The sequence below is a fragment of the Dendropsophus ebraccatus genome, chromosome 11 (genome assembly GCF_027789765.1).
Source record: "Dendropsophus ebraccatus isolate aDenEbr1 chromosome 11, aDenEbr1.pat, whole genome shotgun sequence".
Lineage (NCBI taxonomy): Eukaryota > Metazoa > Chordata > Amphibia > Anura > Hylidae > Dendropsophus > Dendropsophus ebraccatus.
In genome coordinates this window covers 5,078,519-5,092,677 of record NC_091464.1, presented here as the reverse complement: position 1 = coordinate 5,092,677, position 14,159 = coordinate 5,078,519, and the positions used below count along the sequence as shown (strand labels likewise).

Below are 14,159 nucleotides of genomic sequence, written 5' to 3'. Positions count from 1 at the left end.
AGCCAATAACTATATCCATGATTTCCACATAGCCTTAGGGCTTTATCCAACTTCAGCAGCCACCGCTAATCAAATGCCGAACAATCGGGTTGGGATGGACTCCAGCATGCTCCAGGTTCGCTCATCTCTAACAATAACCTAATCTCTACTAAATGATTAAAAATACGATGGATGAAGAGCTGAAAAAAAATCTGTGAATTGCAAGAAATAAATTGAACACAGCAATTTTACAAAGACTAAAGTAGCACTCCGGGGGATCTGTCCCCTGCCGATAAGTACTGTGCATAATGTAAATAGCTTTGCTGTTAGTTTCCAGCGTCTTTCTGTTCCCACCAATCTGATCTGCCACATACAACATCATCCGCAGGGTGGACACGGTGCTCAGACACTGGTCGGCTTCCTGAAGTGCCGCAAAGGACGGGCAGCAGAGGCAGCAGGGATGAGCGGCTAAGGTAACGTATATATATCTGACATATCTGCTGTATGCGGTGTCATCTAAACGATTCACTTATCGAATTCCTGATCCAATTAGGTAAGCAAAAAATACTACATAAAAATGGAACAAAAGGTGATCAAAAAGTCCCATCTCCACCAATGTGGTACCAGGAAGGACCAAGTCCTTACACAGGTGGAATTTCAGACAATCAGGATCAAAACGTGATGGGGTTCAGATAGGGATTCTGCTCAACATCATCCGAGATTACACAGGCAGAAATAAGGAACATGGACACAGGCCGCGGGAACCGGGACACAGGCAGAAATAAGGAACATGGACACAGGCCGCGGGAACGGGGACACAGGCAGAAATAAGGAACGGGGACACAGGCCGCGGGAACGGGGACACAGGCAGAAATAAGGAACATGGACACAGGCCGCGGGAACGGGGACACAGGCAGAAATAAGGAACATGGATACAGGTCGCGGGAACGGGGACACAGGCAGAAATAAGGAACATAGACAAAGGCCACGGGAACGGGGACACAGGCAGAAATAAGGAACATGGATACAGGTCGCGGGAACGGGGACACAGGCAGAAATAAGAAACATGGACACAGGCCGCGGGAACCGGGACACAGGCAGAAATAAGGAACATGGACACAGGCCGCGGGAACGGGGACACAGGCAGAAATAAGGAACATGGACACAGGCCGCGGGAACGGGGACACAGGCAGAAATAAGGAACATGGACACAGGCCGCGGGAACGGGGACACAGGCAGAAATAAGGAACATGGACACAGGCCGCGGGAACGGGGACACAGGCAGAAATAAGGAACATGGAAACAGGCCGCGGGAACGGGGACACTGGCAGTAATAAGGAACATGGACACAGGCCGCGGGAACGGGGACACAGGCAGAAATAAGGAACATGGACACAGGCCGCGGGAACGGGGACACAGGCAGAAATAAGGAACATGGACACAGGCCGCGGGAACGGGGACACAGGCAGAAATAAGGAACATGGATACAGGTCGCGGGAACGGGGACACAGGCAGAAATAAGGAACATAGACAAAGGCCGCGGGAACGGGGACACAGGCAGAAATAAGGAACATGGACACAGGCCGCGGGAACGGGGACACAGGCAGAAATAAGGAACATGGACACAGGCCGCGGGAACGGGGACACAGGCAGAAATAAGGAACATGGACACAGGCCGCGGGAACGGGGACACAGGCAGAAATAAGGAACATGGACACAGGCCGCGGGAACGGGGACACTGGCAGTAATAAGGAACATGGACACAGGCCGCGGGAACGGGGACACAGGCAGAAATAAGGAACATGGATACAGGTCGCGGGAACGGGGACACAGGCAGAAATAAGGAACATAGACAAAGGCCGCGGGAACGGGGACACAGGCAGAAATAAGGAACATGGACACAGGCCGCGGGAACGGGGACACAGGCAGAAATAAGGAACATGGACACAGGCCGCGGGAACGGGGACACAGGCAGAAATAAGGAACATGGACACAGGCCGCGGGAACGGGGACACAGGCAGTAATAAGGAACATGGACACAGGCCGCGGGAACGGGGACACAGGCAGAAATAAGGAACATGGACACAGGCCGCGGGAACGGGGACACAGGCAGAAATAAGGAACATGGACACAGGCCGCGGGAACGGGGACACAGGCCGAAATAAGGAACGGGGACACAGGCCGAAATAAGGAACGGGGACACAGGCCGAAATAAGGAACGGGGACACAGGCCGAAATAAGGAACGGGGACACAGGCCGCGGGAACGGGGACACAAACCGCAGGAACAGGGACACAAACCGCAGGAACAGAAACACAGGCCGCTTGAACGGGGACACAGGCCGGAATAAGGAACTGGGACACAGGCAGAAATAAGGAACAAGGACACAGGCTGGAATAAGGAACAGGGACACAGGCAGAAATAAGGAACATGGACACAGGCCGCGGGAACGGGGACACAGGCAGAAATAAGGAACAGGGACATAGGCAGAAATAAGGAACGGGGACACAGGCCGCGGGAACGGGGACACAGGCAGAAATAAGGAACAGGGACACAGGCAGAAATAAGGAACAGGGACACAGGCAGAAATAAGGAACGGGGACACAGGCAGAAATAAGGAACGGAAACACAGGCCGTGGGAACGGGGACACAGGCCAAAATAAGAAACGGGGACACAGGCCGTGGGAACGGGGACACAGGCCGAAAAATAAGGAACAGGGACACAGGCCGCGGGAACGGGGCCTCAGGCAGAAATAAAGAACGGGCACACAGGCCGCTGGAACGGGGACACAGCCTGCTTTAACAGGGACACAGGCCACCGGAAAAGGGACAGAGCCCACGGGACAGGGACAGAGCCCGCAGGAAGGGGGACACAGCCCAACGGAATGGGGACACAGACCGCGGGAAAAGGGACAGAGCCTGTCGGAACGGAGACACAGCAAGCGGGTATGGGGACAGAGCCCATGGGACACAGTCCGACAGGACAGGGTCACAGGCCGCAGGAACGGGAACAGAGCCAACGGGAATGGGGACACAGGCCGCTGGAACAGGGACACAGCCCGACGGAGTGGGGACACAGGTCGCTGGAGCGGGGACAGAGCCCGACGGAACGGGGACACAGGAAAAGGGGCAAAGAACAAAGCCTGGCCAAGAAGACAAGGGTACAGACCTGTGTGGGATGATGCACAGCCAAACAGTATAGTCCACAAGGCAACGCTGCTTACTGGGCACAGGGGGCAGTCCTGCTCTGGGTGCTCCTCCGGATGTCCCTTTAGGGCCGCTGACCATTACAATGTGGCAGCGCTCCTCCAATGTATCAAGTTTTCAGTATCCTAGAAAGGTGCTTGCCTCTGCCCCAGCCTTCCACTCCACTGCTAATGCTATACTAGAGCCCCCCAGCTTGTCACACACGGGTCAAACATTTTGATCAGATTGCTAGACACAGCCGGAAAAACATGTGGCTGTACACTTTAACTGCCGCTCAATCCAACTTGTTGTAGGATTTGGGCTAATCTAGCAGGGAGTGAAGCGCTCGGCCGCATTCTTCCCCCCTGCACTGGCTAAAGTACAGGAGCCGGGACTCCGCCCTCACTACCTGCACTGTGTAACATACAGGAGCCAGGACTCCGCCCTCATTACCTGCACTGTGTAACATACAGGAGCCAGGACTCCGCCCTCATTACCTGCACTGTGTAAGATACAGGAGCCAGGACTCCGCCCTCATTACCTGCACTGTGTAACATACAGGAGCCAGGACTCCGCCCTCACTACCTGCACTGTGTAACATACAGGAGCCAGGACTCCGCCCTCATTACCTGCACTGTGTAACATACAGGAGCCAGGACTCCGCCCTCATTACCTGCACTGTGTAACATACAGGAGCCAGGACTCCGCCCTCATTACCTGCACTGTGTAAGATACAGGAGCCAGGACTCCGCCCTCATTACCTGCACTGTATAACATACAGGAACCAGGACTCCGCCCTCACTACCTGTACTGTGTAACGTACAGGAGCCGGGACTCCGCCCTCACTACCTGCACTGTGTAACATACAGGAGCCAGGACTCCGCCCTCATTACCTGCACTGTATAACATACAGGAACCAGGACTCCGCCCTCATTACCTGCACTGTGTAACATACAGGAGCCAGGACTCCGCCCTCACTACCTGCACTGTGTAACATACAGGAGCCAGGACTCCGCCCTCATTACCTGCACTGTGTAACATACAGGAACCAGGACTCCGCCCTCATTACCTGCACTGTATAACATACAGGAACCAGGACTCCGCCCTCACTACCTGTACTGTGTAACGTACAGGAGCCGGGACTCCGCCCTCACTACCTGCACTGTGTAACATACAGGAGCCAGGACTCCGCCCTCACTACCTGCACTGTGTAACATACAGGAGCCAGGACTCCGCCCTCATTACCTGCACTGTGTAACATACAGGAACCAGGACTCCGCCCTCATTACCTGCACTGTGTAACATACAGGAGCCAGGACTCCGCCCTCACTACCTGCACTGTGTAACATACAGGAGCCAGGACTCCGCCCTCATTACCTGCACTGTGTAACATACAGGAACCAGGACTCCGCCCTCACTACCTGTACTGTGTAACGTACAGGAGCCGAGACTCCGCCCTCACTACCTGCACTGTGTAACGTACAGGAGCCGAGACTCCGCCCTCACTACCTGCACTGTGTAACGTACAGGAGCCGGGACTCCGCCCTCACTACCTGCACTGTGTAACGTACAGGAGCCGGGACTCCGCCCTCACTACCTGTACTGTGTAACGTACAGGAGCCAGGACTCCGCCCTCACTACCTGTACTATGTGACGTACAGGACCCGGGACTCCGCCCTCACTATCTGCACTGTGTAACATACAGGAACCAGGACTCCGCCCTCACTACCTGTACTGTGTAACGTACAGGAGTCGGGACTCCGCCCTCATTACCTGCACTGTGTAACATACAGGAGCCAGGACTCCGCCCTCACTACCTGTACTATGTGACGTACAGGAGCTGGGACTCCGCCCTCACTATCTGCACTGTGTAACATACAGGAGCCAGGACTCCGCCCTCACTACCTGTACTGTGTAACGTACAGGAGCCGGGACTCCGCCCTCATTACCTGCACTGTGTAACATACAGGAGCCAGGACTCCGCCCTCACTACCTGTACTATGTGACGTACAGGAGCTAGGACTCCGCCCTCACTATCTGCACTGTGTAACATACAGGAGCCAGGACTCCGCCCTCATTACCTGCACTGTGTAACGTACAGGAGCCGGGACTCCGCCCTCATTACCTGCACTGTGTAACATACAGGAGCCAGGACTCCGCCCTCACTATCTGCACTGTGTAACGTACAGGAGCCGGGACTCCGCCCTGACCACCTGCACTGTGTAACATACAGGAGCCGGGACTCCGCCCTGACCACCTGCACTGTGTAATTCACCATATTTTCCGCTTTATAAGATGCACTTTTAAGCAAGAAAATATGTTACTAAAGAGTGTCTTATAATTGGCAGGCAGGGCGGCCGACAGTGTCAGACCTTCCCTAATGGTCATGTAGCAGAGGTGTGTGTGTAGGTATATTGATACAGAACTGTGTGTATGCCTGTGGATATGTTTTTGTAGCAGAGCTGTGTGTGTGTGTACGGTGATGTAGAAGAGGTGTTTATGCCTGTGGATGTTTTTGTAGCAGAGCTGTGTGTGTGTGTACGGTGATGTAGAAGAGGTGTGTGTGCCTGTGGATATGTTTTTGTAGCAGAGCTGTGTGTGTGTTTGAATGTAGCAGAGCTGCATTAACCCCTTCACTGCAACAGGTTTATTTCCCCCTTAATTAAAACACATCACAAAGTTGTATAACTGTCCAGAGCCCTCCCACCCTGATTGGCTGAGCAAGCTGGAAGCCATGTGATGCGCTCCAGCCAATGATAAGGTTGTCGGTGTGCATGCGTAGTAGTAGCCTTTTCTGTCCCATTTACTGCAGAAGAAGCAGGAAGCGCCGGAGAACAGAAGACGCCGGCCTAAGCTGGCGGGTGGGAAATACAAACGGCCATCAAGGGATGGGGAGCGTAAAATCTATATATGTCAGTCTTTTTTCCCTTTAATTAGCATGAAATATATATTTCCCCGTTTTCACTTGTCTAAACCAGGGGTGTGTCTTGTAAAACGAAAAATACGGTACTTTGCATAGATAATAGAAACAGACCGTACAAGAATCTTAGAATATCAGCCAACGTCTAGTGATGACCATTACATTGCCTGTCACTGTCACCTGCAGCAGCTCTCCAGACTTCTCATCTACAGGACTGGGACAATCCAGACCGCACTCCAGCAAAAAATGTTTTTTCTTTTAAATCAACTGGTGTCAGAAACTTATACAGATTTGTAATTTACTTCTATAACAAAATATCTAGTCCTCACGTACTTATCAGCTGCTGTATGTCCTGCAGGAAGTGGTGTATTCTCTCCAGTCCGACACAGTGCTCTCTGCTGCCACCTCTGTCCATGTCAGGAACTGTCCAGAGCAGGAGAGGTTTTCTATGGGGATTTGCTGCTGCTCTGCACAGTTCCTGACACGGACAGAGGTGGCAGCAGAGAGCCTTGTGTCAGACTGGAGAGAATACACCACTTCCTACAGGACATACAGCAGCTAATAAGTACTGGAAGACTGGAAAGAATACACCACTTCCTGCAGCAGCTGATAGTAGAAGTAAATTACGAATCTGAATAACTTTCTGGCACCAGTGGATTTGAAGGAAAACTTTTTTGCTGGGGTTTCCCTTTCAGGATTAAGAAGGGCCGGGGACGTAGTGAATTGATATCTCTGCCTGAATATCCCGGAGATCTTTTTGCCTTCTAACATGAATGTGCATTAGTTTGCCCTAGACTGAGGAAGCGGCCCAGAACAGTCCGTGCCCTCACCGCACACAATGTGCTCGGTTACATTTTATCCAGAAGGTTCTGTCCCTGCTTTAAGCAAGAAAAAAAAACCCGCTTTGGCTGCTCGGTGAAGCAGAACGTTTGCACCTGAGCGTCTAATACGAAAAAGAATGGAGGCGAGAGAAGATCTGCTGCGTGTGCACATTGTGAGGGCGAGAACGTGTTTATCACGGAGCAGGGCCGTCTCCTCTTACACTGATGCCTTTAATCTGTCACTATCCCCCCCCCCCCCCCCCCCCCCCGGACACGCTGAATGCTAGTGCAACACAGATGTCATAGTGTCCAGCCACAGAGCGGTCAGCAGAGCCATTGTGTATACTGGATGCGTTCCTTCCCATCTGACCTTGCTGTGAGATGTAGGTGAGAGTGCACCTATATACTCGTGTGTGTGAGTGAGTGTGCCAGTGCCAGTCCTCTGCGTAGGAGGGGGCTACGAGCTCTGGGTGGAGAGTCAATGGCCAGGAATAGCTCTCTTCTGCCTCAGCTCAGCTTGTTTGTGTGTAACTTCTGCTTTCTGTCTGACTCAGTGTGACACCAATGCAGCGGCAGACACGCAGTCAGCTTTATAGTGTGCAAAGAACTCCGACCACCGGCACAAGCGTCATCGCCTATCGTATACAGTGATCACAAGGGCTGCATTATCTCACTGTACATATGTGTAAGGCCGGGTTCACACCGCGTTTTTGTCAGTGTACATACGTGTTTTTGCAGTCCATGTTTTTTCATCCGTTTTTTGCTAAAAGTTTTTAAAAAAACAAATGAAAACAACTGATCCATTTGTGTGCATCCATTGTGATTCGTATTTCCTTTGACTTTCATTATAAAAAAAAAGGATTAAAAAAAACTGAGATCAAAATGCATCCTCGTGGCTGACCATGTTTTTGTGCACGTTATAAAAACCAGATGCATTTTGATGAGTGTTTTGATCTGCGGACTGCAAAAGGCGCAGTGTGAACCCGGCCGTACTCACTACTATGTCACCCCAGGACCTGTCCATGGTCACTGATAGCTTATATAGCCCTGTATATCTCTGTATATCCCTTACTGCTCTTGCTGGACCTTGCAACCTCATTCAGTATTCTGGGGCATAAAACATTTTGTACATGTGTATACACGGGCATCCACTACTGTTATGGGAATCAGGATAAGGACATCCCCATACATTCTGCCCCCATGGTATAGCGTCCTGCTGCCACCCCTAGGGCTACACAACACAATATACTTTCTATTACAGCCAGTGGAAATCTAAGACCAGAAGGCAAAAACCCATTCAGGACTGACTATATACTCCCATACAGATAGACCATAGCAGGTCATTATAAGTCAGGCCAAAATGCGGTATAAACCAAACCTAATATGTATCCGACTGGCGTCCAGTCACCTGTCACCGCTCCCATCTCTCCGCTCCTGTCACTGCTCCCATCTCCCCCGCTCCTGTCACTGCTCCCATCTCCCCGCTCCTGTCACTGCTCCCATCTCCCCCGCTCCTGTCACTGCTCCCATCTCCCCCGCTCCTGTCACCGCTCCCATCTCCCCCGCTCCTGTCACCGCTCCCATCTCTACGCTCCTGTCACTGCTCCCATCTCCCCCGCTCCTGTCACTGCTCCCATCTCCCCCGCTCCCATCTCCCCCGCTCCTGTCACTGCTCCCATCTCCCCCGCTCCTGTCACCGGCTCCCATCTCCCCCGCTCCTGTCACTGCTCCCATTTCCCCCGCTCCTGTCACGCGCTCCCATCTCCCCCACTCCTGTCACAGCTCCCATCTCCCCCGCTCCTGTCACCCGCTCACATTTCCCCCACTCCTGTCACCGCTCCCATCTCCCCCGCTCCTGTCACAGCTCCCATCTCCGCCGCTCCTGTCACTGCTACCATCTCCCCGTTCCTGTCACCCATTCCCATCTCCCCTGTCCCTGTCACCGCTCCCATCTCCCCGCTCCTGTCACCTACTCCCATCTCCCCCGCTCAGGTCACCGCTCCTATTTTCCCGCTGCTGTCACCCGATCCCATCTCCCCAGCTCCTGTGACCGCTCCCATCTCCCCCGCTCCTGTGACCGCTCCCATCTCCCCTGCCCCTTCTTCCAGCTCCTGCCACCCATTCCCATCACCCCACTCCTGCCACCGCTCCCATCTCCCCGCTCCAGTCTCCCCACTCCTGTCACCACTCCCATCTCCCCTGCCCCAGTCACTACTCCCATCTCCCCACTCCTGTCACCCACTCCCATCTCCCCCGCTCCTGTCACTGCTCCCATCTCCCCCGCTCCTGTCACCGCTCCCATCTCTCCGCTCCTGTCACCGCTTCCATCTGCCCAGCTCCTGTCACTGTTCCCTTCTCCCCCGCTCCTGTCACCCGCTCCCATCTCCCCCGCTCCTGTCACTGCTCCCATCTCCCCCGCTCCTGTCACTGCTCCCATCTCCCCCGCCCCTGTCACTGCTCCCATCTCCCCCGCTCCTGTCACTGCTCCCATCTCCCCGCTCCTGTCACCGCTCCCATCTCCCCGCTCCTGTCACTGCTCCCATCTCCCCGCTCCTGTCACTGCTCCCATCTCCCCCGCTCCTGTCACTGCTTCCATCTCCCCCGCTCCTGTCACTGCTCCCATCTCCCCGCTCCTGTCCCTGCTCCCATTTCCCCTGCTCCTGTCACTGCTCCAATCTCCCCGCTCCTGTCACTGCTCCCATCTCCCCCGCTCCTGTCCCCTGCTTCCATCTTCCCACTCCTGTCACCACTCCCATCTCCCCTGCCCGTTACGGCTCCCATCTCCCCCGCTCCTGTCACCCGCTCCCATCTCCCCGCTCCTGTCACTGCTCCCATTTCCCCCGCTCCTGTCACCCGCTCCCATCTCCCCCACTCCTGTCACAGCTCCCATCTCCCCCGCTCCTGTCACCCGCTCACATCTCCCCCACTCCTGTCACCGCTCCCATCTCCCCCGCTCCTGTCACCGCTCCCATCTCCGCCGCTCCTGTCACTGCTACCATCTCCCAGTTCCTGTCACCCATTCCCATCTCCCCTGTCCCTGTCACCGCTCCCATCTCCCCGATCCTGTCACCCACTCCCATCTCCCCCGCTCAGGTCACCGCTCCTATTTTCCCGCTGCTGTCACCCGATCCCATCTCCCCCGCTCAGGTCACCGCTCCCATCTCCCCTGCCCCTTCTTCCAGCTCCTGCCACCCATTCCCATCACCCCGCTCCTGCCACCGCTCCCATCTCCCCGCTCCAGTCTCCCCACTCCTGTCACCACTCCCATCTCCCCTGCCCCAGTCACTGCCCCCATCTCCCCGCTCCTGTCACCCACTCCCATCTCCCCCGCTCCGGTCACTGCTCCTATTTTCCAGCTGCTGTCACCAGCTCCCATCTCCCCCCCTCCTGTCACCCACTTCCATCTCCCCGCTCCTGTCCCCTGCTTCCATCTTCCCACTCCTGTCACCACTCCCATCTCCCCTGCCCGTCACTGCTCCCATCTCCCCGCTCCTGTCACCGCTCCCATCTCCCCTGCCTCTGTCACCGCTCCCATCTTCCCACTCCCATCTCCCCTGCCTCTGTCACTGCTCCCATCTCACCGCTCCTGTCACCACTCCCATCTCCCCTGCCCGTCACTGCTCCCAGCTCCCTGCTCCTGTCACCGCTCCCACCTCCCCACTCCTGTTACCGCTCCCATCTCCCCGCTCCTGTCACCGCTCCCATCTCCCCGCTCCTGTCACCGCTCCCATCTCCCCGCTCCTGTCACCGCTCCCATCTCCCCTTCTCCTGTCACCCGCTCCGGTCACTGCTCCTATTTTCCTGCTGCTGTCACCCACTCCCATCTCTCCCCCCCCTCCTGTCACCCGCTCCCATCTCCCCCCCACCTGTCACGCACTTCCATTTCCCCGCTCCTGTCCCCTGCTTCCATCTTCCCACTCCTGTCACCACTCCCATCTCCCCTGCCCGTCACGGCTCCCATCTCCCCGCTCCTGTCACCGCTCACATCTCCCCTGCCTCTGTCACCACTCCCATCTCCCCTACCTCTGTCACCACTCCCATCTCCCCTGCCCGTCACGGCTCCCATCTCCCCGCTCCTGTCACTGCTCCCATCTCCCCTGCCTCAGTCACCACTCCCATCTCCCCGCTCCTGTCACCACTCCCATCTCCCCGCTCCTGTCACCGCTCCCATCTCCCCGCTCCTGTCACCACTCCCATCTCCCCGCTCCTGTCACCGCTCCCATCTCCCCTGCTCCAGTCACCGCTCCCATCTCCCCACTCCTGTCACCGCACCCACTTCCATCTCCCCTGCCCCCATCTCCCTGCTCCTTTCACCCGCTCCCATCTCCCCTGCCCCTGTCACCGCTCCCATCTCTCCTGCTCCCATCTTCCCACTCCTGTCATCCGCTCCCATCTCCCCTGCTCTTGTCACCTGCTTCCATCTCCCCGCTCCTGTCACGGACCCCTTCACCCCCACTCCTGTCTTCCCGCTCCCATCTCTCCCCCACTCGTCACCCGTTCCTGTTTCTAGTCTCCCTCCCCCACTCCTGTCACCCGCTCCCATCTTCCCCACTCCTATCTCTCCTGCTCCTGTCACCCACTCCCATCTCACCCACTCCTGTCACAGCTCCCTCAAACCCAAACCCAGTGCATCCAAAAGGATGCAAGACTGTTTTTCACAGAGCGGACATAATCACGCTCCATGAAAAACACTGGACATGTGAATGAGGCCTAATGCTGCAGATCCCTGCTCCGACATGGGAGGAGCTGAGCGGACTTATCTCTTTATCTTTACCCCACCCATAGATACAAGAAAAAAAAAAAGTCTTTCTTTAAAGTGACTGTACCACCAGGCCCAGGCCGAAGCACTGGGGGCCGGCCAACCCACCCTTACTGGGAAGATACCCCAGCCCCTCCATGACGCGAGAATCAATGGAACCCTATCATAGAGGGGCTAGGGTTTCCTCCCACTAAGGGTGGGTCGGCCCGCCTCCAGTGCTTCAGCCTGGACCTGGTGGTACAGTCACTTTAAGGGTCTAACTAAGGAGGAGCAAGAGACAAACTCTAAATCCTGGGTTCATATTATGTTTCAGATGTACATCGCCTGTAAACATTGGGATACACTGCCTGTAAACATTGTGATACACCACCTGTAAACATTGGGATACACTGTCTGTAAACATCAGGATAAACTGCCTGTAGACATAGGGATACACCGCCTGTAAACATCGGGATATATTGCCTGTAAACATGGGGGATACACTGCCTGTAAACATTGGGATGCACCGCCTGTAAACATCGGGACAAGCCGCCGGTAAACATATGGATACACCACCTGAAAACACAGGGATGCACCGACTGTAAACATCGGGACAAGCCGCCGGTAAACACTAGGATACACCATTCCACCACACTAAATAAAATGTATATCACCAAGCAGCAGACCAAATGGAGACACGTAGACTATGACTCTAGTCTTGTAGACAAAGACCCTAGATATTTCAAATGCACAATGTGAATGAACCACAAAATGACAATAAGTGCATATATATATATATATATATATATATATACTGTGTGTATTCATATATGTGCGCACGGTGAACTGCAACAATCCTGGACCTGGAAGCTGCCGGGAATCTTGTCTTTTGCCCTCGGTAAACTAACACAGCTTTGGCTTTCCATCTAACAAACCTTAAATGTCACTTTAATGTTGTGCGCTGTTCAGTCTGCTGCGTCTCTGGGCAATCCTCACATCAGACGGCTCGGCTTCCTCAATTTGTGTTACCAGGAAGTTACTCATATACACACCCAAATCTGCACAAAATAAAGGAGCTAACCTGTTACATTACAATAGACAATCCACATGGAACCTGGAAGGAATAGAAACACTGCTCAAACGTTACAGAATTAAAAGACAGCTGAAGCCTTTTGATCCCCGGCGCTCGCTACACATGAATGCTGCTGCGTCAGAAGGCTTACCACTGAGACCTGGAAGCACTGGAAGTGGCCAGGAAGAAAGGGGCTTCACCTGTCATTTGCTTCCGAAACAACCCCTTTACCCATTATATATGAAATACCTACAATGTAATCTCTCATGGGGCACTGACTGCCCTTTACAGAGTCCCTGTCATTACAACTTTCCAAATCTAAATCCAAAAGGGATGTGATATAAAGCAGGTTTACAATTTACATTCATTATTTTTTAGTTCTCATTCTTTGTAACAAATCTATACTTACTGTATCCAGGTCCAGTCTCCTAAAGGCGGCTATATAACAGCTATACTTACTGTATCCAGGTCCAGTATCCTGAAGGCTGCTATATAACAGCTATACTTACTGTATCCAGGTCCAGTCTCCTGAAGGCTGCTATATAACAGCTATACTTACTGTATCCAGGTCCAGTCTCCTAAAGGCAGCTATATAACAGCTATACTTACTGTATGCAGGTCCAGTATCCTGACGGCTGCTATATAACAGCTATACTTACTGTATCCAGGTCCAGTCTCCTGAAGGCTGCTATATAACAGCTATACTTACTGTATCCAGGTCCAGTCTCCTGAAGGCAGCTATATAACAGCTATACTTACTGTATCCAGGTCCAGTCTCCTGAAGGTGGCTATATAACAGCTATACTTACTGTATCCAGGTCCAGTCTCCTGAAGGCAGCTATATAACAGCTATACTTAATGTATCCAGGTCCAGTCTCCTGAAGGCTGCTATATAACAGCTATACTTACTGTATCCAGGTCCAGTCTCCTGAAGGCTGCTATATAACAGCTATACTTACTGTATCCAGGTCCAGTCTCCTGAAGGCAGCTGTATAACAGCGATACTGTATCCAGGTCCAGATAAAAATCCTTTTCTTTCAAATCAACTGGTGTCAGAGAGTTGTATAAATTTGAAATTTACTTACAAAAAAATGCAGTCTAGTCTAGTACTTATCAGCTTCTGTATGTCCTGCAGGAAGTGGTGTATTCTCTCCAGTCTGACACAGTGCTCTCTGCTGCCACCTCTGTCCATGTCAGGAACTGTCCAGAGCAGTAGCAAATCCCCATAGAAAATCTCTCTTCCTCTGGACAGTTCCTGACATGGACAGAGGTGGCAACAGAGAGCACTGTGTCAGACTGGCGAGAAAACACCACTTCCTGCAGGACATACAGAAGCTGATAAGCACTAGAAGACTGGAGAGTTTTGTAAGTAAATTTCAAATCTATATAACTCTCTGACACCAGTTCATTTAAAAGAAAAAAGATTTTTCCTGGAGTACCCCTT

General features: G+C 53.4%; 1 protein-coding gene across 3 annotated transcripts in view; it reads right to left on the bottom strand.

The window, feature by feature from the left end:
• The window catches only part of TFEB (transcription factor EB), a 43,459-nt gene that overhangs the window by 16,438 nt on the left and 12,862 nt on the right, over positions 1–14,159 (bottom strand). The window contains exon 2 of one of the 3 annotated variants that reach the window (XM_069944626.1): positions 12,579–12,701. The exons of the other annotated variants lie outside the window; for them this stretch is intronic. The gene's annotated coding sequence lies outside the window, so the exon portion shown is untranslated. The remainder of the gene's footprint in view (positions 1–12,578; positions 12,702–14,159) is intronic. 3 annotated transcript variants of the gene reach the window in all.